Here is a 26881-nt window from a genome sequence, read left to right as displayed (position 1 = left end):
TACATGTTGCGCATTTTGTGGAATTGCATCAGTGCGACAGTGGGGAGGAAATGTTGTCATTTCCCCAGTGTTCGGATTATTCCATTGGTCCATTAAGCTGGAAGTTAAATCAAGCACAGACAAAGGAAAGCTTCCAAGTAGTATTTGAACCCAGGTGTGGATAGGTATGACCAAAGAGGAGAACCAGGTGTGGATAGGTATGACCAAAGAGGAGAACCAGGTGTGGATAGGTATGACCAAAGAGGAGAACCAGGTGTGGATAGGTATGACCAAAGAGGAGAACCAGGTTGATAAAGTAAAGCAGACAGTATGGTGCTCTGACCTGGTCTCCCTGTCTGGCCACCACAGAGCCTGCTTTGACCTGGTGCAGAGTCACCCTGCCCTCCAACAGACCAGGGTCCTGACAGAGAGGGAGAGATTATGGTACAGCAGGATTAAGGGATTCAGACATTGACGAGAGACACCCGGTACCGTCTCACTGTAATGCTCTCCACAGATGTAGAACGGCATACACAGCCACACACGCACAGAAGAATGCCTTGAAAGGTAACGACTGTTCTAGTTATTCTACGTCTATGGAGAGCATTACAGTGAGAAATAGCCGCACAGAAATATACTATAGATCTATGACTCCCTCCATGCATTTAACAATATACTATATCCGATCTATATGATGCATTTAACAATATACTATATCCGATCTATATGGTACTCCCTCCATGTATTTAACAATATACTATAGATCTATATGGTACTCCCTCCATGTATTTAACAATATACTATATCCGATCTATATGGTACTCCCTCCATGTATTTAACAATATACTATAGATCTATATGGTACTCCCTCCATGTATTTAACAATATACTATAGATCTATATGGTACTCCCTCCATGCATTTAACAATATACTATAGATCTATATCCGATCTATATACTCCTCCATGCATTTAACAATATACTATAGATCTATATGGTACTCCTCCATGCATTTAACAATATACTATAGATCTGGAATGTTTAACAATATACTATAGATCTATATGGTACTCCCTCCATGCATTTAACCATGATCATTTAATGCATTTAACAATATACTATAGATCTATATGGTACTCCCTCCATGCATTTAACAATATACTATAGATCTATATGGTACTCCCTCCATGCATTTAACAATATACTATAGATCTATATGGTACTCCCTCCATGCATTTAACAATATACTATAGATCTATATGGTACTCCCTCCATGCATTTAACAATATACTATAGATCTATATGGTACTCCCTCCATGCATTTAACAATATACTATAGATCTATATGGTACTCCCTCCATGCATTTAATAATATACTATAGATCTATATGGTACTCCTCCATGCATTTAACAATATACTATAGATCTATATGGTACTCCCTCCATGCATTTAATGATCTATATGGTACTCCCTCCATGTATTTAACAATATACTATAGATCTATATGGTACTCCCTGTCCGAAACGTCTCACCTGCAGCTGGATGATGCCCAGCAGGTCTTTCTTGGCAGCCTGAAAGATGGAGCTGACCTTGCTGGGGTGGACGGTGTCGGAGCGCCCCCCGCTGTCCGTGTAGTGGAACACGGCAGAGGGCGTGTGCTGCATGGTCACACTCTTCTTCAGGATAGACTGGAGGAAGATGAGGGGGAGTTCAGACATGAGTGAGGCAGAGGTCTGTCGGTGACCTGTGTCCCAAATGGCACCCTATTCCATATTTAGTGCACTACTTTTGACCAGGGCCCATAGGCAGAGGGAGAAAAGGGGGCTCACCTTGTAAATGACAGGGCTGGAGGGGCGCTCGTCTATGGTGACTCTGGCTCGCTCGTACGTCATGTTCAGGTCGATCCCTGTCACCCCTGCTGAGCAGAGAGAGGTATTGATGGGCATAGTGTACGTGTGAAGTCCCGGGTGAGTGTAGTTGCAGCACTGGGCAGGGGACAAGCCTACCTGTGCCGTCAGTGGGCATAGAGACAGAGCGAGTCTTCCTAAAGGCGTTGGACAGGCTCTCTTTCCCGGCGTCTGTGTCCGAGGAGGTTTCTGCGAGTGCAGGTGTGGGGGCGGAGACTGGGTCCTCCTGAAAGTGGGGTCTGCGTGGGATCCTGCCCGGACTCCCCTCTATCACCCCAGCAACCGCCATCAAGGGGACCGCCTGACGCTCCTGTCAATCAAAGAGGCAAAATATTGCATTAACTATTCACCCCATATCAACCTAATCATGCATTCCACTAATAACACAACAAATGTGGCCTTGGATGCATGTTTGATTGGCTATAAAGAGAATGTTTATAGAGGCTTGGGATCCATGTTATTCATTTTCACTGAGCTTTATGATTCTGCAGGGAGGATAGCGTTATGCTGCTGGGCTTAATGTGTGTGTGTGTGTGTGTGTGTGTGTGTGTGTGTGTGTGTGTGTGTGTGTGTGTGTGTGTGTGTGTGTGTGTGTGTGTGTTACCGGGTTGAAGAGCTCTGTGGTTAGGCCCAGGTAATTATGTAATGCCAGGAAAGTCACTCTCTGGAGTCGCACCATGATTATCTGGAACACAAACAAACACCAAGGCGGATCAAACACCACAACAATGCCTGTGATACAGACAAAATAAAAGACCTCTCCAGATCAATCTGGGTGTACTTTCAACTCAGGTTAGGCAGAGAATTCACCCTCGGGTGTGTCCCAAACAGGCCAATAGGGAATAAAGTGGAGTTTGGGATGCAGACCTTGCCATTAGTGGTGGGGGGGGTCTCATCCAAAGAGTTGTTTGAAGTGATGTTCGGGAGTGGGCTGAGATTGGGGCCGTACCTGAATGACGCGCACCAGAGTCTCGGGGTACTTCTCAAACACAGACTGGAAGGCTGAGGCGGGCAGACGCAGGATAGTGGAGCGAGACGCAGCCCGCGCTGACACAGTCTTATAGGGGGCGGGGTAACCCTGAGGAACACAGGAACCAACCAATCACACAGGGAGGGGGAGAGAGAGAGGACAAAAGACAGGGGAGGAGGTGAAATCAGAAAAACAGGAAGGAGGAGGAGAGGGAGGACTGATGTCTGAAAAGAGAGGGGGAAACAAACAGATGAATAGAGGACAGGGAGGAGGGAGAGATGGAGAGGTACAGTAGTTAAGAGATGGATGGAGGACAGGACAGGGAGGAGGGAGAGATGGATGGAGAGGTACAGTAGTTAAGAGATGGATGGAGAGGATAAGAGGTACAGTAGTTAAGAGATGGATGGAGGACAGGACGGGGAGGAGGGAGAGATGGATGGAGAGGACAAGAGGTACAGTAGTTAAGAGATGGATGGATGGAGGACAGGACGGGGAGGAGGGAGAGATGGATGGAGAGGTACAGTAGTTAAGAGACAAAGGGCAGAGAGATGGATGGATGGAGGACAGGACGGGGAGGAGGGAGAGATGGATGGAGAGGATAAGAGGTACAGTAGTTAAGAGATGGATGGAGAGGACAAGAGGTACAGTAGTTAAGAGATGGATGGATGGAGGACAGGACGGGGAGGAGGGAGAGATGGATGGAGAGGATAAGAGGTACAGTAGTTAAGAGACAAAGGGCAGAGAGATGGATGGATGGAGGACAGGACGGGGAGGAGGGAGAGATGGATGGAGAGGATAAGAGGTACAGTAGTTAAGAGATGGATGGATGGAGGACAGGACAGGGAGGAGGGAGAGATGGATGGAGAGGTACAGTAGTTAAGAGATGGATGGATGGAGGACAGGGAGGAGGGAGAGATGGAGGGAGAGGATAAGAGGTACAGTAGTTAAGAGATGGATGGATGGAGGACAGGGAGGAGGGAGAGATGGAGGGAGAGGATAAGAGGTACAGTAGTTAAGAGACAAAGGGCAGAGAAATGGATGGATGGAGGACAGGACGGGGAGGAGGGAGAGATGGATGGAGAGGATAAGCCAGAGGTGAGGAGGACAGAGGCGGGGTGTGACACGTGTCAGATGGAGGGAAGACAGGACGCGTCCCAAATGACAGCTAATTCCTTGTATGGTGCACCACTTCTGACCACAGCCCTACGGTCAAAAGTAGTGGCCTAAAAAGGGAATAGGATAAGACCGCAGTAAACTCACAGTGATGATGTCCAGAATACTGAGCAGGCTGTGGACACTGTCCCCCGGGAGCACGTCCTTCACAACCGGCTCTGTGCCATCCTGTACACACACACACACACACACACGGATAACTAACCATGTGGGGACACACAAATCAGTCTCATTCAAAATCCTATTTTCACTGCACCTAACCCTAACCCAAAAATCTAACTTTAACCCTAGCTCCTAACCCCAAATCTAACCCTAAACGTAATTCTAAACCCTCTAGAAATAGCATTAGACCTTGTGGGGACTAACAAAATGTCCCCGGTTGGTCAAATGTTTCTCCAGAAAGATTAGTTCCCCTAGGGGAAAGATGACGAATAAAAATAAGATTGACTTAGCTGGCGCTGAGCTACAGGAGGTTTCATCGTGTATTCCCAGCAGGTATTCAAGCCCAGTCTTACATTCTCGTGGATGCAGAGTTCCAGACGTCCATCCTGGACAACGTAGATGCTGTCGTCGTCGTCGCCCGGCCGGAACAGCCCCTCCCCCTCCTGCAGCTCCACAAAGACCATGTGACGACACAGCTCCAGGAACAGAGGCTTTTCAAAGTGGCCCAGCACCCTGAGAGCAGAGGGAGACAGCAAAGAGTGACGTGTGTGTGTGTGTGTGTGTGTGTGTGTGTGTGTGTGTGTGTGTGTGTGTGGTTGTGATTACCTGACATTTTTGAGCATGTAGAGGACCTCTGAGGGCAGGTTGGAGTTCTGAACATCAAACTCAGTCAGGTCCGCCTCCAGCAGGGAGGGAGGGGGTTCCTTGGGCTGCAGAGTAGGGGGCTCCTTACGGATACGCAGGATCCTAGAACACAAACACATTAAATAGCAGAGACTAGTGCACCCTTCCTTATCGGTAGTTTTGAGTAGAGATGGTACCTGCGAGCTATACTCAGGACTTTGGGTCTCTTCCGAGGGCGCAGCTTGGACACCGAGGTAGAAGATGGAGTTGAGGAAAGGGTCTGGACCTGTGAGTGACAGAGAGAGAGACAACGAGGGAAGGAAGGAAGGAAGGAAGGAATGAGTTCCCAAGAGCACAAAATGCTATGTCGCTCTGCCCTCTAGTGGGGAAACATGTAACGGACATTTCTTATCATCAGAAGACACAGTTGCAGCCAAATATATTGTCACCCCTTGCACTTTGTGGTGCTCATTTGGCATGAAGCAATTATAGTTAAGAGACTGGACTCTGTAATAAAGAGCAAGGATGCATGATAAACAAATGCCAAGTCACTCACCCACCATTGTACCTTGCACCAAACGGTAGGTTGGACCTCACTGTATATGTGCAGAAAGATACATTTATGTGTGTTCATCTACAAAGGCCTTTTGGGTAAACTCCCTCTTTACCTCTGTAGTCTGGTCTCCTTCACCCCCAGCAGTTACCCGGTCTGCTAGCTGGTTGATACTTAAATTCACATTCACAGTATTAGGCTGCCTTGTCATCTTCTGCACCAGAGGCATGGAATTGTCTACAATCCATCTATATATGTTAGTGCCACTGAATTCATTTAAAATATTGATGGGAGACAGTTACAGAGGAGTGCAAATGCTTTTTTTTAGGCTGGATCATGTTGTTGTATGTTTTATTTCTGTAATGTATTGATTGTTGCTGCCTTCTTGGCCAGGTCTCCCTTGAAAAAGAGACACTGGGTCTCAATGAGCTTTTCCTGGCTAAATAAAATAAATTAAAAAGTGCCTTGCTCAGACGGCACAACGACTGATTTTTCACCTTGTCAACTCGGGATTCAAACCGGTGCCTCCATTGAAGGTTGTGGGTCTTGCAGCAGGACAAGGACCCCAAACACACATCAAAACGCACCCTGGAATGTTCTGGAGTGGCCAGCAAAGAGGCCAGACCTGAATCACATCCATAACAGCAGTTATGAAACATGAAAGCAGCAGCTGGTGGTGAGCACACCTCAAACAGAGCAGTTTTCTGCAGAAGATCGGGCCGTTTTGCCAGTAGAAAGGTGCAAAGAGGCCAGACCTGAATCACATCCATAACAGCAGTTATGAAACATGAAAGCAGCAGCTGGTGGTGAGCACACCTCAAATAGAGCAGAAGATCGGGCCGTTTTGCCAGTAGAAAGGTGCAGAGAGCTCATTGACGGCAACAACAAGTACTTGTTGACAGTTCTCTTGGCCCAAGGCTGTACAACAACGTATTAGCTACGGGGTGCCAATCATTTTGCACATGCCCTTTGTCTTTATTTTCCTAATTAAAATTGTAAACTTAAGTTGACAAAAATTAAATTGGTTCTGCAATAGCTGTAACAGTGACCAAAAGTTTTTTACATTTAAAAAAAAAAATTCTCTACCCGATTTTAGAATAAATAATTATTTAATAAAAGTGCGAGGGTGTCAATATATACAGTGCATTCGGAAAGTATTCAGACCCCTCAACTTTTTCCACATTCTGTTACGTTACAGCCTTAATTAAAAAGTGTATTAAAATGTTCACATTTAATCACATTTACACATTTATGAATATGGGCCCTGATACGTAATGCATGGCAGAGAGCTGAGTGACTTGGGGAGGAATCACATCCATTTTCCCAGGTAAAAGTAGTATTGCCGCGAATTCGGGTGATACCCTTGGCCGGAATTCAAACCCGGTCCTAACCAAACTTCTTCGCCTTAACGCTCAGAGATCCCTATGGTCCCTGGTCAAAAGTAGTGGCCAAAAGTAGTGGTCAAAAGTAGTATAAAAGGGACTAGGGTGCCATTTGGAACACAGACCAATAATGACTGACCTTCCTCATAATCTTCCGGCCGTAGAAGAGCACCTTGTCTCTCTTCCTGAAGCGATAGCGAGGAACAGCCTGCTGTCCACCTTCGAATAGACACAACAACATCAACAAAGATAACAGCACTTGTGCAACAGTGGCTACTGAGCATACAATGAATGCTGTCCCGTAAAATATAGGACTTCTCTGTTCAGGTCCAATTCATAAGTCCCGTTATTAATTCCTATTATTATGCCGATGTGGTTACACTGTTCAGTTACTTTAATGTCAAAGTTTAATATGAACTGTGTCCTTGACCCTCATGTTTGTCCCATGAAGTGGGGAGGAAGAGGATGGATGACTCACTGGCCAGCTTGTATCTTCTATAGAGGAAGAGCACCACGATGCCAATTAGAGAAACTGCCACCACAGCCCCGATCAGCACGCCAGTCAACTGGACAACAAAACAAAGTTATCACCATAAAGATCCATTCAATTACAGTGTGCTGTTCTATTCTATGGTTTGGTGTCAGACACAGGCACTGGGAACCACAGAACATTCCAACAACAACAAACATGACCTCTGAAGTCCGATCAAGAAGTCATGTAGAGACCAAAGGGGGATGTGTGTGTGTGTGTGTGTGTGTGTGTGTGTGGGGGGGGGGGGGGTTACATCAAAGACCTCCTTCCTCTTTTTGTTTAGTCTTGGTGCCTAAGGAGGCTTTACTAGACATTGTTGATGTAGGATTTACTTTCAGAAGGCCAGAGACTTTACTATGGTTATCATGTTAGGTTTTCTGCTTTATTAAAATGTTTTGCACGCATGGAAATAGAAGTTTATCTGGGGTGTATTCACTAGTGCACGCACACCGTAGCAAACAGTACCAAAACGTTTCACAAATGAAAACATTTTTTTTTGCAATGTAAACAAGTTTCTACTGGACAAGATCGGGTACGTCCCGTTAGCGTCCTAGTGAATACACCCGGGTGTCACTAGGACGCATCAGAACCGACCGGAGGTAAACAGAATCTAATGGAGCGAAACAGGGAGGGACCAAACAAAAAATTGTATGCTGTTGCGAAAAGGTTTGCTGCGGTGAAAAGTTTTGCTACGGTGTGCGACAAATACACCCTAGCTAAGTTTCACGTTCATAAAGCTTAGTGGATCTCTGTACCATGGTAGTCTGCATCCTCTCCTCCACAAACTGCTGGACACGTGCCCTGATATCCTCCCTGCTGGGTACCTTTCCTGCTAAGTACTGTGGAGAAACAGGCAAACAAAGTCATAAAGAAAACAATTGATGTAGAGTGCAGACAAATGCAAAGATTTATAGATCCAGTAACCCCCCCCCCACACACACGAATCAGCATTTTCTGGACTTAAGATACCGTTTTGAGTCCTGACATGTCATCGTTGAGATTGTGACTCAACGCACTGGTCCAACTGCACTGGTCATCAGTATCCTCTTCCCTGCCCATTCCTACACACACACACACACACACACACACACACACACACACACGGGGTGAGAAAAACAGGGATGGAGAAAGTTGCAAACAAGTATTTACCCCTTTCTGAGCCTATACTTTTACAATATTTTGGACACCGAATGAGGCCAGATCTTCAACCAAAACCTAATATTAGATAAAGGGAACAAACACTGCACTTCATACCAACGGTGTGATGCTTTGGAGATGCTTTGCTGCCTCAGGACCTGGACGACTTGCCATCGTTGAAGGAACAATGAATTCTATCTTGTATCAGAAAATTCTTATTTTTTAAATAATATTTAAATGGACACACCTACTCATTCCAGGGTTTATCTTTATTTTATAATTTTCTAAGTCTGCTGCCTCAGTTGATGGTAATTTGCGTATAATCCAGAATGTTATGAAGAGTGATCCCTCTTTGCCATGCAAATGAACTGAATCCCCAAAAAACATTTCCACTGCATTTCAGCCCTGCTACAAAAGGACCAGCTGACATCATGTCAGTGATTGTCTCGTTCACACAGGTGTGAGTGTTGATGAGGACAAGGCTGGAGATCACTCTGTCATGCTGATTGAGTTCGAATAACAGACTGGAAGCTTCAAAAGGAGGGTGGTGCTTGGATTCATTGTTCTTCTTCTGTCATCCATGGTTACCTGCAAGGAAACATGTGATGTCATCATTGCTTTGCACAAAAGGGGCTTCACAGGCAAGGATATTGCTGCCAGTAAGATTGCACCTAAATCAACCATTTATCGGATCATCAAGAACTTCAAGGAGAGCGGTTCAATTGTTGTGAAGAAGGCTTCAGGGCGCCCAAAAAAGTCTCCTAAAGTAGATTCAGCTGCGAGATTGGGGCACCACCAGTACAGGGCTTGCTCAGGAATGGCAGCAGGCAGGTGTGAGTGTATCTGCACGCACAGTGAGGAGAATACTTTTGGAGGATGGCCTGATGTCAAGAAGGGCAGCAAAGAAGCCACTTGTCTCCAGGAAAAACATCAGGGACAGACTGATATTTTTCAAAAAAGGTACAGGGATTGGACTGCTGAGGACTGGGGTAAAGTAATTTCCTCTGATGAATCCCCTTAACGATTGTTTGGGGCATCTGGAAAGAAACTTGTCCAGAGAAGAAAAGGTGAGCGCTACCATCAGTCCTGTGTCATGCCAACAGTAAAGCATCCGGAGACCATTCATGTGTGGGGTTGCTTCTCAGCCAAGGGAGTGGGCTCACTCACAATTTTGCCCAAGAACACAGCCATGAATAAAGAATCAAGAAAAAAAATAAAGAACCAAAAAATAAAGTGTTACCTGGAATGCTTTTTTCCCCAAAAGTTTGGAAGTAGTTCCCACATATGCTGAGCACTCGTTGGCTGTTTTCCCTTCACTCTGCGGTCCAACTCATCCCAAACAATCTCAATTGAGTTGAGGTCAGGTGATTGTGGAGACCAGGTCGCCTGATGCAGCACTCCATCACTCTCCTTGAACAAATAGCCCTTACACAGGCTGGATGTGTGCTGGGTCATTGTCCTGTTGAAAAACAAATGATAGTCCCACTAAGCCCAAACCACATGGGATGGTGTGTCGCTGCAGAATGCTGTGGTAGCCATGCTGGTTAAGTGTGCCTTGAATTCTAAATAAATCACTGACCGTGTCACCAGCAAAGCACCCCCACACCATCACACCTCCTCCTCCATGCTTCACGGTGGGAACCACACATGTGGAAATCATTCGTTCATCTCTGTCTCACAAAGACATCACACCTCCTCTTCCATGCTTCACGGTGGGAACCACACATGCGGAAATCATTCGTTCACCTCCTCTCTGTCTCACAAAGACATCACACCTCCTCCTCCATGCTTCACGGTGGGAACCACACATGCGGAAATCATTTGTTCATCTCTGTCTCACAAAGACACGGCGGTTACAACAAGAAATCTCTCATTTGGACTCATCAGCCCAAAGTACAGATTTCCAAGGGTCTAATGTCCATTGCTCGTGTTTCTTGGCCCAAACAAGTCTCTTCTTATTATTGGTGTCCTTTAGTAGTGGTCTCTTTGCAGCAATTCGAACATGAAGTCCTGATTAACGCAGTCTCCTCTGAACAATTGATGTTGCGATGTGTCTGTTACTTGAAGTCTGAAGCATTTATTTGGGCTGCAATCTGAGGTACAGTTAACTCTAATGAACTTATCCTCTGCAGCAGAGGTAACTCTGGGTCTTCCTTTCCTGTGGCAGCTCTCATGAGAGCCAGTTCTTGGTTTTTGCAACTGCACTTGAAGAAACTTTCAAAGTTCTTGAAATGTTCCGGATTGACGGACCTTCATGTCTTAAATTAATGACGGACTATCATTTCTCTTTGCTTATTTGAGCAGTTCTTGCCATAACACAGACTTATTATTTAACCAAATAGGGATATCTTCTGTATACCACCCCTACCTTGTCATCACAACACAACAGATTGGCTCAAATGCATTAAGGAAAGATGGTTGAGACATTGCCAAGAGTGTGCAGAGCTGTCATCAAGGCAAAGGGTGGCTACTTTGAAGAATCTCAAATTTAAAATATTTTGATTTGTTTAACACTTTTTTTGGTAACAACATGGTGTTATTTCATAGCTTTGATGTCTTCACTATTATAACAATATAGAAAAAATAGAGACCCTGGAATGAGTAGGTGTGCCCAAACTTTTGACTGGTCCTGTACAAACATCAACTTGCAGACTCACACAAACGACTACAGTCAGAAAGTATTCACACCCCTTGACTTTTTCCACATTTTGTTGTGTTACATTCTGAATTTAAAATGGATTTAATGAATTAAATGCAATTTAAAATTGATTCAATACAGATTTCTTTGTCACTGGGCTACATACAATAGCCCATAATGACAAAGTGGAATATTTTTCTTATTACAAATTAATAAAAAAAATCAAAGCTGAAATGTCTTGAGTCAATAAGGATTCAGCCTCTTTGTTATGGCAAGCCAAAAATAAATTGAGGATTAAAAATGTGTGTAACAAGTCACATAGTAAATTGCATGGACTCATTCTGTGTTCAATATGACTACCTCATCTCTGTACCCCACACACATCTGTAAGGTCTGGCAGTCGAGCACTGAATTTCAAACACAGATTCAACCACAAAGACCATGGAGGTTTTACAGTGCATGGCAAAGAAGAGCACCTATTGGTAGATGGGTAGAAAGACCATGGAGGTTTTACAGTGCATGGCAAAGAAGAGCACCTATTGGTAGATGGGTAGAAAGACCATGGAGGTTTTACGGTGCATGGCAAAGAAGAGCACCTATTGGTAGATGGGTAGAAAGTACTGACTCAGGGGTGTAAATAGTTATGTAAATTCATTTGTTTTATTTTTAATAAATTTGCAAAAAAAATCTTTAAAAAAAACATATTTTCACCTTATCATTATGGGGTATTGTGTACAGATGGTTGAGAACAAAATATATATTTAATCCATTTTGAATTCAGGCTGTAACAACCAAATGTGGAATAAGCCAAGGGGTGTGAAGACGTTGTGAAGGCGCTGTACATCTCCTCTGCCCAGACCCGCATGCTCACACCCCATCCTTTGTGATTGCATTGTTGTTTGCCACTTGGCCTTAAATTGTTCCAATTTGTTTTTCCTCAGTCGCCCATGCTATTTCAATATTAAATTGGATTTTTCCATTGTGTTAATAATGAGAAGAGAATCATCGAACCCATTGGGTATCTCGCCAAACCCCCATATAGTAGGTCTTGAAATATGCCGACAAACAGATTCAAAGTAGCTTTGCATTGTATTACTTCTGACAGTCAACTTTCTAGCTCCCGTCCATAACTTTTGGACATTCCAAGAAAGCATGGATGATTGAGTCGTCATTAGTTTTACATTTAAGACATGACTCTGCCGTTGTGCTGTAGAATCTGTGAATTTTGTCTCATAATAAATTCTAAACATTAGTTTATACTGGATTAAGCATGCATTTTTGTTAACTGTAATTTTGTTAGTTAAGCTCCAACTTTCAATCCATCGTGTGCCAACATCAGTTCTTTAAGTCATGGTTCAGATAGTTTCTATTTTTTTCTAAGTGATTTGTTGCAACGTTGCTCTGATTGCCAAAAGATTTCAAATAGAAGTTGTGATATGTAACTTTTAATTTTAAGTTTAAGCATGTGGTCAGTCAAAAATTACTTTTTAAAATTGTGTCATGGAAATAGCCATATTTCCTGTTACCAAGACATTTACGGTTTCTATTCACGTTTTGTCTGACCATAGGGGAATTAACGTACTATAGCTGACATCATCAAATATGTCAAAATATATATGATAGTAAAATGTAGCACACTTTTTCACAGGAATGACATCTTATTTTTTCCAACTTTAAAAATGGAGAGTTTAAAAATGCTCCCAAGCACAATTTAACCAGGTATTCTAGACTAGAGGTAAATTAGACTGATTTAGTCCATTATTGGGCCAACGTTACTCCTTATAGTCCAAGGACCTTACATGTTGTGTTTAAAGGTGAATTGGCTCTGGAAGTCTAAACAGCCAAATACTCCATCTAAACGTGAATCGATTCTCAATTGTGGTACGGTTCTAAAAACATAAATCTCTCTACTTTCATATCAATCACAATGATTTCACAAATGCAGCTTACTGTTTTAACACCGTTGCAGCCGACAGTATTATTCAGAGACAATATGTGTATGGTGTCCGTCTTCTGTTTACTCACAGTCTTCAGTCTGTTTTCCGTAAACAGGAAGATATGGCCTTGTGGGAACACAAACCCTAAAAAAGGTGTGTATCAATTTAAACTTCTGTTTTTGGGAGGAGAAAAATGATGACGGAAGCAGAAGCTGTTGAGGATCTTGAATCTAATGGAGGTAGAATTAAGGAAAATATGACAACAGAAAATGGAAAACAGCAAAGTAGCGTACAGCGCTGAGAATGTTCCTTCGTATCTTGTAGGAGTACAGTTTGTTGATGACGAGCCGTTGATTGGATTACCAATCTAGAATAATTAATTTGAATTATCCAAACTGGTGGAGAGAGTGCTGGGTAAAGTAAAGGCTATGATAATCACAAGGCAGGCTTGTTTTATGTACTTCTGAGGATCAGTGTGTGATAATCACAAGGCAGGCTTGTTTTATGTACTTCTGAGGATCAGTGTGTGATAATCACAAGGCCGGCTTGTTTTATGTACTTCTGAGGATCAGTGTGTGATAATCACAAGGCAGGCTTGTTTTATGTACTTCTGAGGATCTGGATAAGAGCGTCTGCTAAATGACTTAAATGTAAATGTAAATGATCAGTGTGTGCTCCATCTCACGCGATTCGAGAGGTTTGCCCGTGTCTCGGAACAGGGCGCACTTCAAGGTGGTAATATCTGGCATCTCGCGGGAAGCCGATGTTGCACAGAATAAACATATTCTTGGAGTGATTGATGCACGTCGGATGAATCGAGTGGTTAATGGAGCGAAAGTGCAATGTCGGTCTGTTCTTTTGTTTTTAAAGCGGAGCCCCTCTCTACCCTGGTGAAGTTGGGATATGTGAATTATAATGTATTGTAGAAGTGAGGAGAAAGTGGTGGAAACCATGAAGCAACATCTTTGGAGTGCCCGACGAGGGTGAAGGAAGATGAGGTGTCAGGATTAATCAGATCATCTCATATACAGCAGCAGTGAGACAGGTTTAGGGGTTGAGTGGTCCTGAAGAGTCCACGGTGGTCGGTAGGCATTCTCCACGGGCGGGCTCTCACCAGCAGGACCCAGAGATGTTGCATGTGAAGGTGGAATTTGTGGTTTTTTTTTATGGCAATGGTGGTCAATGGCACAGCTAAGGTGGAGCAGAGGTCCAGAAGGATGGATGTTATTGTGGATGTGGCAGAGCGGTTCCTGGGCCTGAAGGATCTTTGGGGAAAGGATTTACATGATGTACTGGCACGAGCAGAGGTGTAAAGTACTTCAGTAAAATACCTTAAAGTACTAAAGTGTTTTCTGAGGGGTATCTGTACTTTACTTTTTTTTTTTTAAATCTTTTACTTTGCTACATTCCTAAAGAAAACAAGAATGGTTGCGTCTGGTTTGCTTAATATCAGGGATTTGTTTTATACTTTTGATACTTAAGTATATTTAAAACAAAATACTTTTAGAATTTTACTGAAGCAGTATTTTACTGGATGACTTTTACTCGAATCATTTTCTATTAAGGGATCTTTACTTTTACCCAACAATTGGGTATTACTTTTTCCAACCGGTCACGTACAATTACCACCCTCTCAGGCCCCGGAGCCTGGGCAGGGAGTTATGGAAATTTGATGGACTGAAAGAGTGGGAGATATCATGGAACTGAGAGCCATGATCAAGGGCTAGAGCCTCGTAACGTCCCAGTCAATATCCATGCAACTTCAAGCGAGACGCTAGCTAGCTAGTTAGCTGACTTGCGTTTGACTTGGCTACAATAAACATTACGATTATTACGTGCACGCTGGTGTGTACAAGAAGACATGCATAGACTGTTCATGTACTAGCTTACATTACCTGACTAACGTTACTAGTAAGCAGAAACGCTGGTTAAAGTTGGAAACAGTCAATCAATCGAAGCCACACAGTCTAATCACATTAAGATAAAGCTCATGAAATGTAGGAGCTGGAAACTTACTTTAGAACTTTCTTGACTTGCTATTTCTCTCTTTCTCGTTCAACATAGCTAGCCATATGATACAGTTGAGAAAAAAAATACGCTATTCCTCCTGGCTGCCCAACCCCACCCATTTACATCACGAGTCAATCCCTGCTGTTGTCGTCAGAACTACACACAGTGTAATTCATTCCAATTGGCTATCGTTATATGGACTCATCCTATCAGAGTCGTGCTTATATTCTCAGTTAGCTATGTACTTCCTGTTTACACGAGCACGGTCAGAGAGGAAGAGGCGAAGCGAGATATTTTACTCCACCCAAAATAAACTGTATTCTTCTTCGACGAGGTTTAACGTCGGTTGACAGCCAATAAATGTTGCATTACCGCCACCTACTAGACTGGAGTACAGCTCCCTTGTATTTTGCTTGAAAATACCCTACCACCAAACACTCACATTTTTTTTAAATAACATCCTATAAAAAATAACAACACCCTCCTCTACTATTTAAATGTATTTTGTCCTACCTCAGGCCAACAACCTGAAAGGATGGGACACCACCACTTAAACCGTGGTGGCAGGGTAGCCTAGTGTTTAGAGTGTTGGACTAGTAACCAGAAGGTTGCAAGTTCAAACCCCTGAGCCGACAAGGTACAAATCTGTCGTTCTGACCCTGAACAGGCAGTTAACCCACTGTTCCTAGGCCATTATTGAAAATAAGAATTTGTTCTTAACTGACTTGCCTGGTTAAATAAAGGTAAAAAAAAAAAACACTTAACACACCCTGTAACTCATCTGATGTCTCGCACACCCAAATACCTCTCTGCAGCTGCCACCATGACCCCAATTTTCTGCAACTTACCTTCCATCCCTGCAGGTCAGTTGATAACCATTGCTATAAATGCTAAAAATCAAATCTTACTGAAACATATATCACTTGTTGGCCTTCACCCATCTTCCTCTACTTTCTTCACTGCCTCAGCATATGACATCTCTAACCCTGGAAACCTCAACATGCCTCTCTCGCATGGGACATTTCTTATCCTCAGCCCCATGGGCACCCCTACAATTAACACATAGGTCTCAAAATGAGGTCTCAAAAATCACAGGTATCTAAGTTCTCAGCTAGCTTGGGAAATCTTTGTGTATCCAAATCCGGCTTTAAACTTCTTCACAACAGTATCTCGGACCTGCCTGGTGTGTTCCTTGTTCTGCATGATGCTCTCTGCGCTTTTAACGGACCTCTGAGACTATCACAGTGCAGGTGCATTTATACGGAGACTTGATTACACACAGGTGGATTGTATTTATCATCATTAGTCATTTAGGTCAACATTGGATCATTCAGAGATCCTCACTGAACTTCTGGAGAGAGTTTGCTGCACTGAAAGTAAAGGGGCTGAATAATTTTGCACGCCCAATTTTTCAGTTTTTGATTTGTTAAAAAAGTTTGAAATATCCAATAAATGACGTTCCACTTCATGATTGTGTCCCACTTGTTGTTGATTCTTCACAAAAAAATACAGTTTTATATCTTTATGTTTGAAGCCTGAAATGTGGCAAAAGGTTGCAAAGTTCAAGGGGGCCGAATACTTTCGCAAGGCACTGTAAGTGACCACAGGAAACTTCTTTAATCAGAGGTTAATTTGTTTAATAAGGATTGCAAGCCGGATTGCAACCCGGAGTTTACATTTACAGTAATTTGCAAGTAACACAGCACAAAATATGGGGTTTTCCCTTTTCATCCACCACTGAGGATCACCCAGCCCAGGGTTGACTCTCAATTAATGCTTGGGTTATTTTTTGGGGTGTTATCTTTTCCGGTAAACATTGAGCTATCCTTCTGATCATGCATGCAGTTTTAATATTTTTCTTTACATATATGAGTTATTTGAGACAACAATGATAGGCAGCTGTGTAGTTGCACCCGTAGTAGTTTGGTTTCTGCCACTTCCTCAATTTGTAATCCCCGATTAAGGCAGCCCCCCGCCCTTCTCTGATTCAGAGTGGTTGGGATAAATTCGGAAGACACATTTTAGTTGAAAGCATTCAGTTGTACAACTGACTTGGTATCCCCCTTTCCCTTTCCTTTCCCCATACATAATTGTATCCCATGCTTTGTTGGTCTTTTCCTGATGGAACAGACCAGCTTAACCTTGGTTTTCTTAGTGTTCACAACAAGTTTGTTCCCCACTCCCTGATATTTTCTAGATCTACTTGTAGAGATGTCTGTACCTGTTGAAGGGATTGTCTTGTTGTATAAATTGTAGTATCATCTGCAAATATAGTAGCTTGAGTTTCAGATAAGGCATAAGGAAGGTTGTTGGTAGATATATTAAGTGAAGAAGTGGCCCAAGGCAGCTGCCCTGCAGTATTCCACAGTCTAAAGCAAGAGTGGGGCAAAAAAGTATTTAGTCAGCCACCAATTGTGCAAGTTCTCCCACTTAAAAAGATGAGAGAGTCCTGTAATTTTCATCATAGGTACACTTCAACTAAATGAGAAAAAAAATCCAGAAAACCACATTGTAGGATTTTTAATGAATTTATTTGCAAATTATGGTGGAAAATAAGTATTTGGTCACCTACAAACAAGCAAGATTTCTGGCTCTCACAGACCTGTAACTTCCTCTTTAAGAGGCTCCTCAGTCCTCCACTCGTCACCTGTATTAATGGCACCTGTTTGAACTTGTTATCATTATAAAAGACACCTGTCCACAACCTCAAACAGTTACACTCCAAACTCCACTATGGCCAAGACCAAAGAGCTGTCAAAGTACACCAGAAACAAAATTGTAGACCTGCATCAGGCTGGGAGGACTGAATCTGCAATAGGTAAGCAGCTTGGTTTGAAGAAATCAACTGTGGGAGCAATTATTAGGAAATGGAAGACATACAAGACCACTGATAATCTCCCTCGATCTGGGGCTCCACGCAAGATCTCACCACGTGTGATCAAAATGATCACAAGAACGGTGAGCAAAAATCCCAGAACCACACGGGGGACCTAGTGAATGACCTGCAGAGAGCTGGGACCAAAGTAACAAAGCCTACCATCAGTAACACACTATGCCGCCAGGGACTCAAATCCTGCAGTGCCAGACTTGTCCCCCTGCTTCAGCCAGTACATGTCCAGACCCGTCAGAAGTTTGCTAGAGAGCATTTGGATGATCCAGAAGAAGATTGGGAGAATGTCATATGGTCAGATGAAACCAAAATATAACATTTTGGTAAAAACTCAACTCGTCGTGTTTGGAGGACAAAGAAGGCTGAGTTGCATCCAAAGAACACCATACCTACTGTGAAGCATGGGGGTGGAAACATCATGCTTTGGGGCTGTTTTTCTGCAAAGGGACCAGGACGACTGATCCGTGTAAAGGAAAGAATGAATGGGGCCATGTATCGTGAGATTTTGAGTGAAAACCTCCTTCCATCAGCAAGGGCATTGAAGATGAAACGTGGCTGGGTCTTTCAGCATGACAATGATCCCAAACACACCGCCCGGGCAAAGAAGGAGTGGCTTCGTAAGAAGCATTTCAAGGTCCTGGAGTGGCCTAGCCAGTCTCCAGATCTCAACCCCATAGAAAATCTTTGGAGGGTGTTGAAAGTCCGTGTTGCCCAGCAACAGCCCCAAAACATCACTGCTCTAGAGGATGTCTGCATGGAGGAATGTGCCAAAATACCAGCAACAGTGTGTGAAAATCTTGTGAAGACTTACAGAAAACGTTTGACCTCTGTCATTGCCAACAAAGGATATATAACAAAGTATTGAGATAAACTTTTGTTATTGTCCAAATACTTATTTTCCTCCATAATTTGCAAATAAATTCATTAAAAATCCTACAGTGTGATTTTCTGGATTTTTTTTCTCATTTTGACTGTCATAGTTGAAGTGTACCTATGATGAAAATTACAGGCCTCTCTCATCTTTTTAAGTGGGAGAACTTGCACAATTGGTGGCTGACTAAATACTTTTTTGCCCCACTTTAAGTGACTGTTTCCTGTCAGTTAGATACCACTCTACCCAATTCAATGCTGCCTTCTTAAACCCATAATGCAATAATTTTGTCAATGTGATCCACTAAATCAAATGCTGCACTGAAATCTAAAAATAGTACACCTACAAACCTGCCATTATCTATAGCATTGAGCCACTGGTCAGTCATGTCAACCAATGCAGTGGTAGTGGAATGGTTTTTGCGATAAGCATGCTGATTGGCTGTAATCAGATCATTTTTTTCCATATACTCCCACATTTGTCTACTCACAATACCCTCCAATATCTTACTGAGTGAAGGTAATTATTAATTGATTACTTGGTTGACTATTGACAGTAGTAATGAGTTCTTTGCTGTCTTTCGGGATTGGACACAGTTTAGCATGCTGCCATACATTTGCAAATGTCCCCTTTTCCAGTGACCAATTAAATATGTATTTCAGTGGAGCTGCAATCTGGGAGCAGCATAGCAAAGTAAAACATTGTCCATAAGATCATAACCTGTAAATTTACTATCGGGTAATGACATCAGTAGGTTTAAATCCTCCTCTACTGACAGCATTTGTAGTCTAAAAGAGCAGGTTTTTTTGCTCATAATATGATCATCAATCCATTGAACAATAGCTTGTTTGAAAGAATTGCTGTTCCCATTATCACTCAGTAAATTAATTTTCTTTGTTAAAAAAAATCTGCGAAATGATTGCCTGGGCTCAAACCCAGAGTCTCTGGTGGCACAGCTAGCACGATGCGATGCAGTGCCCTAGACCACAATGCAGTGCCCTAGACCACTGCGCCACCCAGGACGCCCCAACTGTACAATTTCTTACTGGTGTATGATGGTCCATTACCTCAGTGAGCAAATCAATAAAACATTCTGTAGCGTGATTTAAATCATCCTCTAGATAAATCAGCTCCCAGGGTACAGCAGCCAAATAATTTAGAAATAGCACATGATTAAATGTTTTGAAATTTCTGATGACCACAATCCTAGGGGGTTTCTTTGGAACCTTGGTGTTCATGGTTATGGTCGCAATATTATGGTCTGTCCAGCCCACTGGCATTGATCTGGCTTTTAAGCATTGCAAAGGTATATTACAGAAGATCAAATCAATGCATTTGTTCGAACTGTGACCTAACTTAGTTGATGATCTAGTAGTATCATTAACCATTCACTTCAAACCACAACTCTCAGCAAATCTCATTAATTGAATTATATTTGAATCATGAATTATAATTATTATGATCTTTCCAATTTACATTAAAATCGCCCAAGGTAAATACATCTCTGTTGGTATCTGTGGCCTGGTCAAACCCAGTGCATAAGTCATCCAGATAGGACACCTTAGAGCTAGGAGGTCTATACACACATCCTACCAATATGGCTGCCTGGTGAGGTAGATGTACTTGAGCCCATAGTGCCACAACTTGACATACATTAAGGTCATCCCTCCTCTTAAAAGGTATATGATTCTGAATGTACAGAGCTACACCCCCACTATTCATATTCCTGTCCCTTCTCAGTAGACTATATCTATGATTCCTGTCCCTTCTCAATAGACTATATCTATGATTCCTGTCCCTTCTCAGTAGACTATATCTATGATTCCTGTCCTCAGTAGACTATATCTATGATTCCTGTCCCTTCTCAGTAGACTATATCTATGATTCCTGTCTCTTCTCAGTAGACTATATCTATGATTCCTGTCCCTTCTCAGTAGACTATATCTATGATTCCTGTCCCTTCTCAGTAGACTATATCTATGATTCCTGTCCCTTCTCAGTAGACTATATCTATGATTCCTGTCCCTTCTAAGTAGACTATATCTATGATTCCTGTCCTCAGTAGACTATATCTATGATTCCTGTCCTCAGTAGACTATATCTATGATTCCTGTCCCTTCTCAGTAGACTATATCTATGATTCCTGTCCCTTCTCAGTAGACTATATCTATGATTCCTGTCCCTTCTAAGTAGACTATATCTATGATTCCTGTCCTCAGTAGACTATATCTATGATTCTTGTCCCTTCTCAGTAGACTATATCTATGATTCCTGTCCTCAGTAGACTATATCTATGATTCCTGTCCCTTCTAAGTAGACTATATCTATGATTCCTGTCCTCAGTAGACTATATCTATGATTCTTGTCCCTTCTCAGTAGACTATATCTATGATTCCTGTCCTCAGTAGACTATATCTATGATTCCTGTCCTCAGTAGACTATATCTATGATTCCTGTCCCTTCTCAGTAGACTATATCTATGATTCCTGTCCTCAGTAGACTATATCTATGATTCCTGTCCCTTCTCAGTAGACTATATCTATGATCCCTGTCCCTTCTCAATAGACTATATCTATGATTCCTGTCCCTTCTCAGTAGACTATATCTATGATTCCTGTCCCTTCTCAGTAGACTATATCTATGATTCCTGTCTCTTCTCAGTAGACTATATCTATGATTCTTGTCCCTTCTCAGTAGACTATATCTATGATTCCTGTCCCTTCTAAATAGACTATATCTATGATTCCTGTCCTCAGTAGACTATATCTATGATTCCTGTCCCTTCTCAGTAGACTATATCTATGATTCCTGTCCCTTCTAAGTAGACTATATCTATGATTCCTGTCCTCAGTAGACTATATCTATGATTCCTGTCCTCAGTAGACTATATCTATGATTCCTGTCCCTTCTCAGTAGACTATATCTATGATTCCTGTCCCTTCTCAGTAGACTATATCTATGATTCCTGTCCCTTCTCAGTAGACTATATCTATGATTCCTGTCCTCAGTAGACTATATCTATGATTCCTGTCCCTTCTCAGTAGACTATATCTATGATTCCTGTCCTCAATAGACTATATCTATGATTCCTGTCCTCAATAGACTATATCTATGATTCCTGTCCCTTCTCAGTAGACTATATCTATGATTCCTATCCTCAGTAGACTATATCTATGATTCCTGTCCCTTCTCAGTAGACTATATCTATGATTCCTGTCCTCAGTAGACTATATCTATGATTCCTGTCCCTTCTCAGTAGACTATATCTATGATTCCTGTCCTCAATAGACTATATCTGTCCTCAATAGACTATATCTATGATTCCTGTCCCTTCTCAGTAGACTATATCTATGATTCCTGTCCCTTCTCAGTAGACTATATCTATGATAGACTATATCTATGATTCCTGTCCTCAGTAGACTATATCTATGATTCCTGTCCCTTCTCAATAGACTATATCTATGATTCCTGTCTCTTCTCAATAGACTATATCTATGATTCCTGTCCTCAATAGACTATATCTATGATTCCTGTCCCTTCTCAGTAGACTATATCTATGATTCCTGTCACTTCTCAGTAGACTATATCTATGATTCCTGTCCTCAGTAGACTATATCTATGATTCCTGTCTCTTCTCAATAGACTATATCTATGATTCCTGTCCTCAATAGACTATATCTATGATTCCTGTCCCTTCTCAATAGACTATATCTATGATTCCTGTCCCTTCTCAGTAGACTATATCTATGATTCCTGTCCTCAGTAGACTATATCTATGATTCCTGTCCCTTCTCAGTAGACTATATCTATGATTCCTGTCCCTTCTCAGTAGACTATATCTATGATTCCTGTCCCTTCTCAGTAGACTATATCTATGATTCCTGTCTCTTCTCAGTATACTATATCTATGATTCCTGTCTCTTCTCAGTAGACTATATCTATGATTCCTGTCCCTTCTCAGTAGACTATATCTATGATTCCTGTCCTCAGTAGACTATATCTATGATTCCTGTCCCTTCTCAGTAGACTATATCTATGATTCCTGTCCCTTCTCAGTAGACTATATCTATGATTCCTGTCCCTTCTCAGTAGACTATATCTATGATTCCTGTCCCTTCTCAGTAGTCTATATCTATGATTCCTGTCCCTTCTCAGTAGACTATATCTATGATTCCTGTCCTCAGTAGACTATATTTATGATTCCTGTCCCTTCTCAGTAGACTATATCTATGATTCCTGTCCCTTCTCAGTAGACTATATCTATGATTCCTGTCTCTTCTCAGTAGACTATATCTATGATTCCTGTCCCTTCTCAGTAGACTATATCTATGATTCCTGTCCCTTCTCAGTAGACTATCTCTATGATTCCTGTCCCTTCTCAATAGACTATATCTATGATTCCCCTTCTCAATAGACTATATCTATGATTCCTGTCCCTTCTCAGTAGACTATATCTATGATTCCTGTCCCTTCTCTCAATAGACTATATCTATGATTCCTGTCCCTTCTCAGTAGACTATATCTATGATTCCTGTCCCTTCTCAGTAGACTATATCTATGATTCCTGTCCCTTCTCAGTAGACTATATCTATGATTCCTGTCCTTCTCAGTAGACTATATCTATGATTCCTGTCCCTTCTCAGTAGACTATATCTATGATTCCTGTCCCTTCTCAGTAGACTATATCTATGATTCCTGTCCCTTCTCAGTAGACTATATCTATGATTCCTGTCCCTTCTCAGTAGACTATATCTATGATTCCTGTCCTCAATAGACTATATCTATGATTCCTGTCCCTTCTCAGTAGACTATATCTATGATTCCTGTCTCTTCTCAATAGACTATATCTATGATTCCTGTCCTCAGTAGACTATATCTATGATTCCTGTCCCTTCTCAATAGACTATATCTATGATTCCTGTCTCTTCTCAATAGACTATATCTATGATTCCTGTCCTCAATAGACTATATCTATGATTCCTGTCCCTTCTCAGTAGACTATATCTATGATTCCTGTCTCTTCTCAATAGACTATATCTATGATTCCTGTCCTCAGTAGACTATATCTATGATTCCTGTCTCTTCTCAATAGACTATATCTATGATTCCTGTCCTCAATAGACTATATCTATGATTCCTGTCCCTTCTCAATAGACTATATCTATGATTCCTGTCCCTTCTCAGTAGACTATATCTATGATTCCTGTCCTCAGTAGACTATATCTATGATTCCTGTCCCTTCTCAGTAGACTATATCTATGATTCCTGTCCCTTCTCAGTAGACTATATCTATGATTCCTGTCCCTTCTCAGTAGACTATATCTATGATTCCTGTCTCTTCTCAGTATACTATATCTATGATTCCTGTCTCTTCTCAGTAGACTATATCTATGATTCCTGTCCCTTCTCAGTAGACTATATCTATGATTCCTGTCCTCAGTAGACTATATCTATGATTCCTGTCCCTTCTCAGTAGACTATATCTATGATTCCTGTCCCTTCTCAGTAGACTATATCTATGATTCCTGTCCCTTCTCAGTAGACTATATCTATGATTCCTGTCCCTTCTCAGTAGTCTATATCTATGATTCCTGTCCCTTCTCAGTAGACTATATCTATGATTCCTGTCCTCAGTAGACTATATTTATGATTCCTGTCCCTTCTCAGTAGACTATATCTATGATTCCTGTCCCTTCTCAGTAGACTATATCTATGATTCCTGTCTCTTCTCAGTAGACTATATCTATGATTCCTGTCCCTTCTCAGTAGACTATATCTATGATTCCTGTCCCTTCTCAGTAGACTATCTCTATGATTCCTGTCCCTTCTCAATAGACTATATCTATGATTCCTGTCCCTTCTCAATAGACTATATCTATGATTCCTGTCCCTTCTCAGTAGACTATATCTATGATTCCTGTCCCTTCTCAGTAGACTATCTCTATGATTCCTGTCCCTTCTCAATAGACTATATCTATGATTCCTGTCCCTTCTCAGTAGACTATATCTATGATTCCTGTCCCTTCTCAGTAGACTATATCTATGATTCCTGTCCCTTCTCAGTAGACTATATCTATGATTCCTGTCCTCAGTAGACTATATCTATGATTCCTGTCCCTTCTCAGTAGACTATATCTATGATTCCTGTCCCTTCTCAGTAGACTATATCTATGATTCCTGTCCCTTCTCAGTAGACTATATCTATGATTCCTGTCTCTTCTCAGTATACTATATCTATGATTCCTGTCTCTTCTCAGTAGACTATATCTATGATTCCTGTCCCTTCTCAGTAGACTATATCTATGATTCCTGTCCTCAGTAGACTATATCTATGATTCCTGTCCCTTCTCAGTAGACTATATCTATGATTCCTGTCCCTTCTCAGTAGACTATATCTATGATTCCTGTCCCTTCTCAGTAGACTATATCTATGATTCCTGTCCCTTCTCAGTAGTCTATATCTATGATTCCTGTCCCTTCTCAGTAGACTATATCTATGATTCCTGTCCTCAGTAGACTATATTTATGATTCCTGTCCCTTCTCAGTAGACTATATCTATGATTCCTGTCCCTTCTCAGTAGACTATATCTATGATTCCTGTCTCTTCTCAGTAGACTATATCTATGATTCCTGTCCCTTCTCAGTAGACTATATCTATGATTCCTGTCCCTTCTCAGTAGACTATCTCTATGATTCCTGTCCCTTCTCAATAGACTATATCTATGATTCCTGTCCCTTCTCAATAGACTATATCTATGATTCCTGTCCCTTCTCAGTAGACTATATCTATGATTCCTGTCCCTTCTCAGTAGACTATCTCTATGATTCCTGTCCCTTCTCAATAGACTATATCTATGATTCCTGTCCCTTCTCAGTAGACTATATCTATGATTCCTGTCCCTTCTCAGTAGACTATATCTATGATTCCTGTCCCTTCTCAGTAGACTATATCTATGATTCCTGTCCTCAGTAGACTATATCTATGATTCCTGTCCCTTCTCAGTAGACTATATCTATGATTCCTGTCCCTTCTCAGTAGACTATATCTATGATTCCTGTCCCTTCTCAGTAGACTATATCTATGATTCCTGTCCTCAGTAGACTATATCTATGATTCCTGTCCCTTCTCAGTAGACTATATCTATGATTCCTGTCCCTTCTCAGTAGACTATATCTATGATTCCTGTCCCTTCTCAGTAGACTATATCTATGATTGCTGTCCCTTCTCAGTAGACTATATCTATGATTCCTGTCCCTTCTCAGTAGACTATATCTATGATTCCTATCCTCAATAGACTATATCTATGATTCCTGTCCCTTCTCAGTAGACTATATCTATGATTCCTATCCTCAATAGACTATATCTATGATTCCTGTCCCTTCTCAGTAGACTATATCTATGATTCCTGTCCTCAGTAGACTATATCTATGATTCCTGTCCCTTCTCAGTAGACTATATCTATGATTCCTGTCCCTTCTCAGTAGACTATATATATGATTCCTGTCCTCAATAGACTATATCTATGATTCCTGTCCCTTCTCAATAGACTATATCTATGATTCCTGTCCCTTCTCAGTAGACTATATCTATGATTCCTGTCCCTTCTCAGTAGACTATATCTATGATTCCTGTCCCTCCTCAGTAGACTATATCTATGATTCCTGTCCCTTCTAAGTAGACTATATCTATGATTCCTGTCCTCAGTAGACTATATCTATGATTCCTGTCCCTTCTCAGTAGACTATATCTATGATTCCTGTCCCTTCTCAATAGACTATATCTATGATTCCTGCCCCTTCTCAGTAGACTATATCTATGATTCCTGTCCTCAGTAGACTATATCTATGATTCCTGTCCCTTCTCAATAGACTATATCTATGATTCCTGTCCCTTCTCCATAGACTATATCTATGATTCCTGTCCCTTCTCAGTAGACTATATCTATGATTCCTGTCCCTCCTCAGTAGACTATATCTATGATTCCTGTCCTCAGTAGACTATATCTATGATTCCTGTCCCTTCTCATTAGACTATATCTATGATTCCTGTCCCTTCTCAGTAGACTATATCCATGATTCCTGTCCCTCCTCAATAGACTATATCTATGATTCCT

At 41.8% G+C, this 26881-nt stretch overlaps 1 pseudogene; it reads right to left on the bottom strand.

Moving 5' to 3' along the window:
- The window catches only part of LOC135544677 (patatin-like phospholipase domain-containing protein 7), a 51872-nt pseudogene extending 36752 nt beyond the window's left edge, over positions 1 to 15120 (bottom strand).
- Positions 15121 to 26881: the final 11761 nt, after the last annotated feature.

Source organism: Oncorhynchus masou, chromosome 8 (genome assembly GCF_036934945.1).
Source record: "Oncorhynchus masou masou isolate Uvic2021 chromosome 8, UVic_Omas_1.1, whole genome shotgun sequence".
NCBI lineage: Eukaryota > Metazoa > Chordata > Actinopteri > Salmoniformes > Salmonidae > Oncorhynchus > Oncorhynchus masou.
This window is presented reverse-complemented; position numbering and strand designations above follow the sequence as displayed.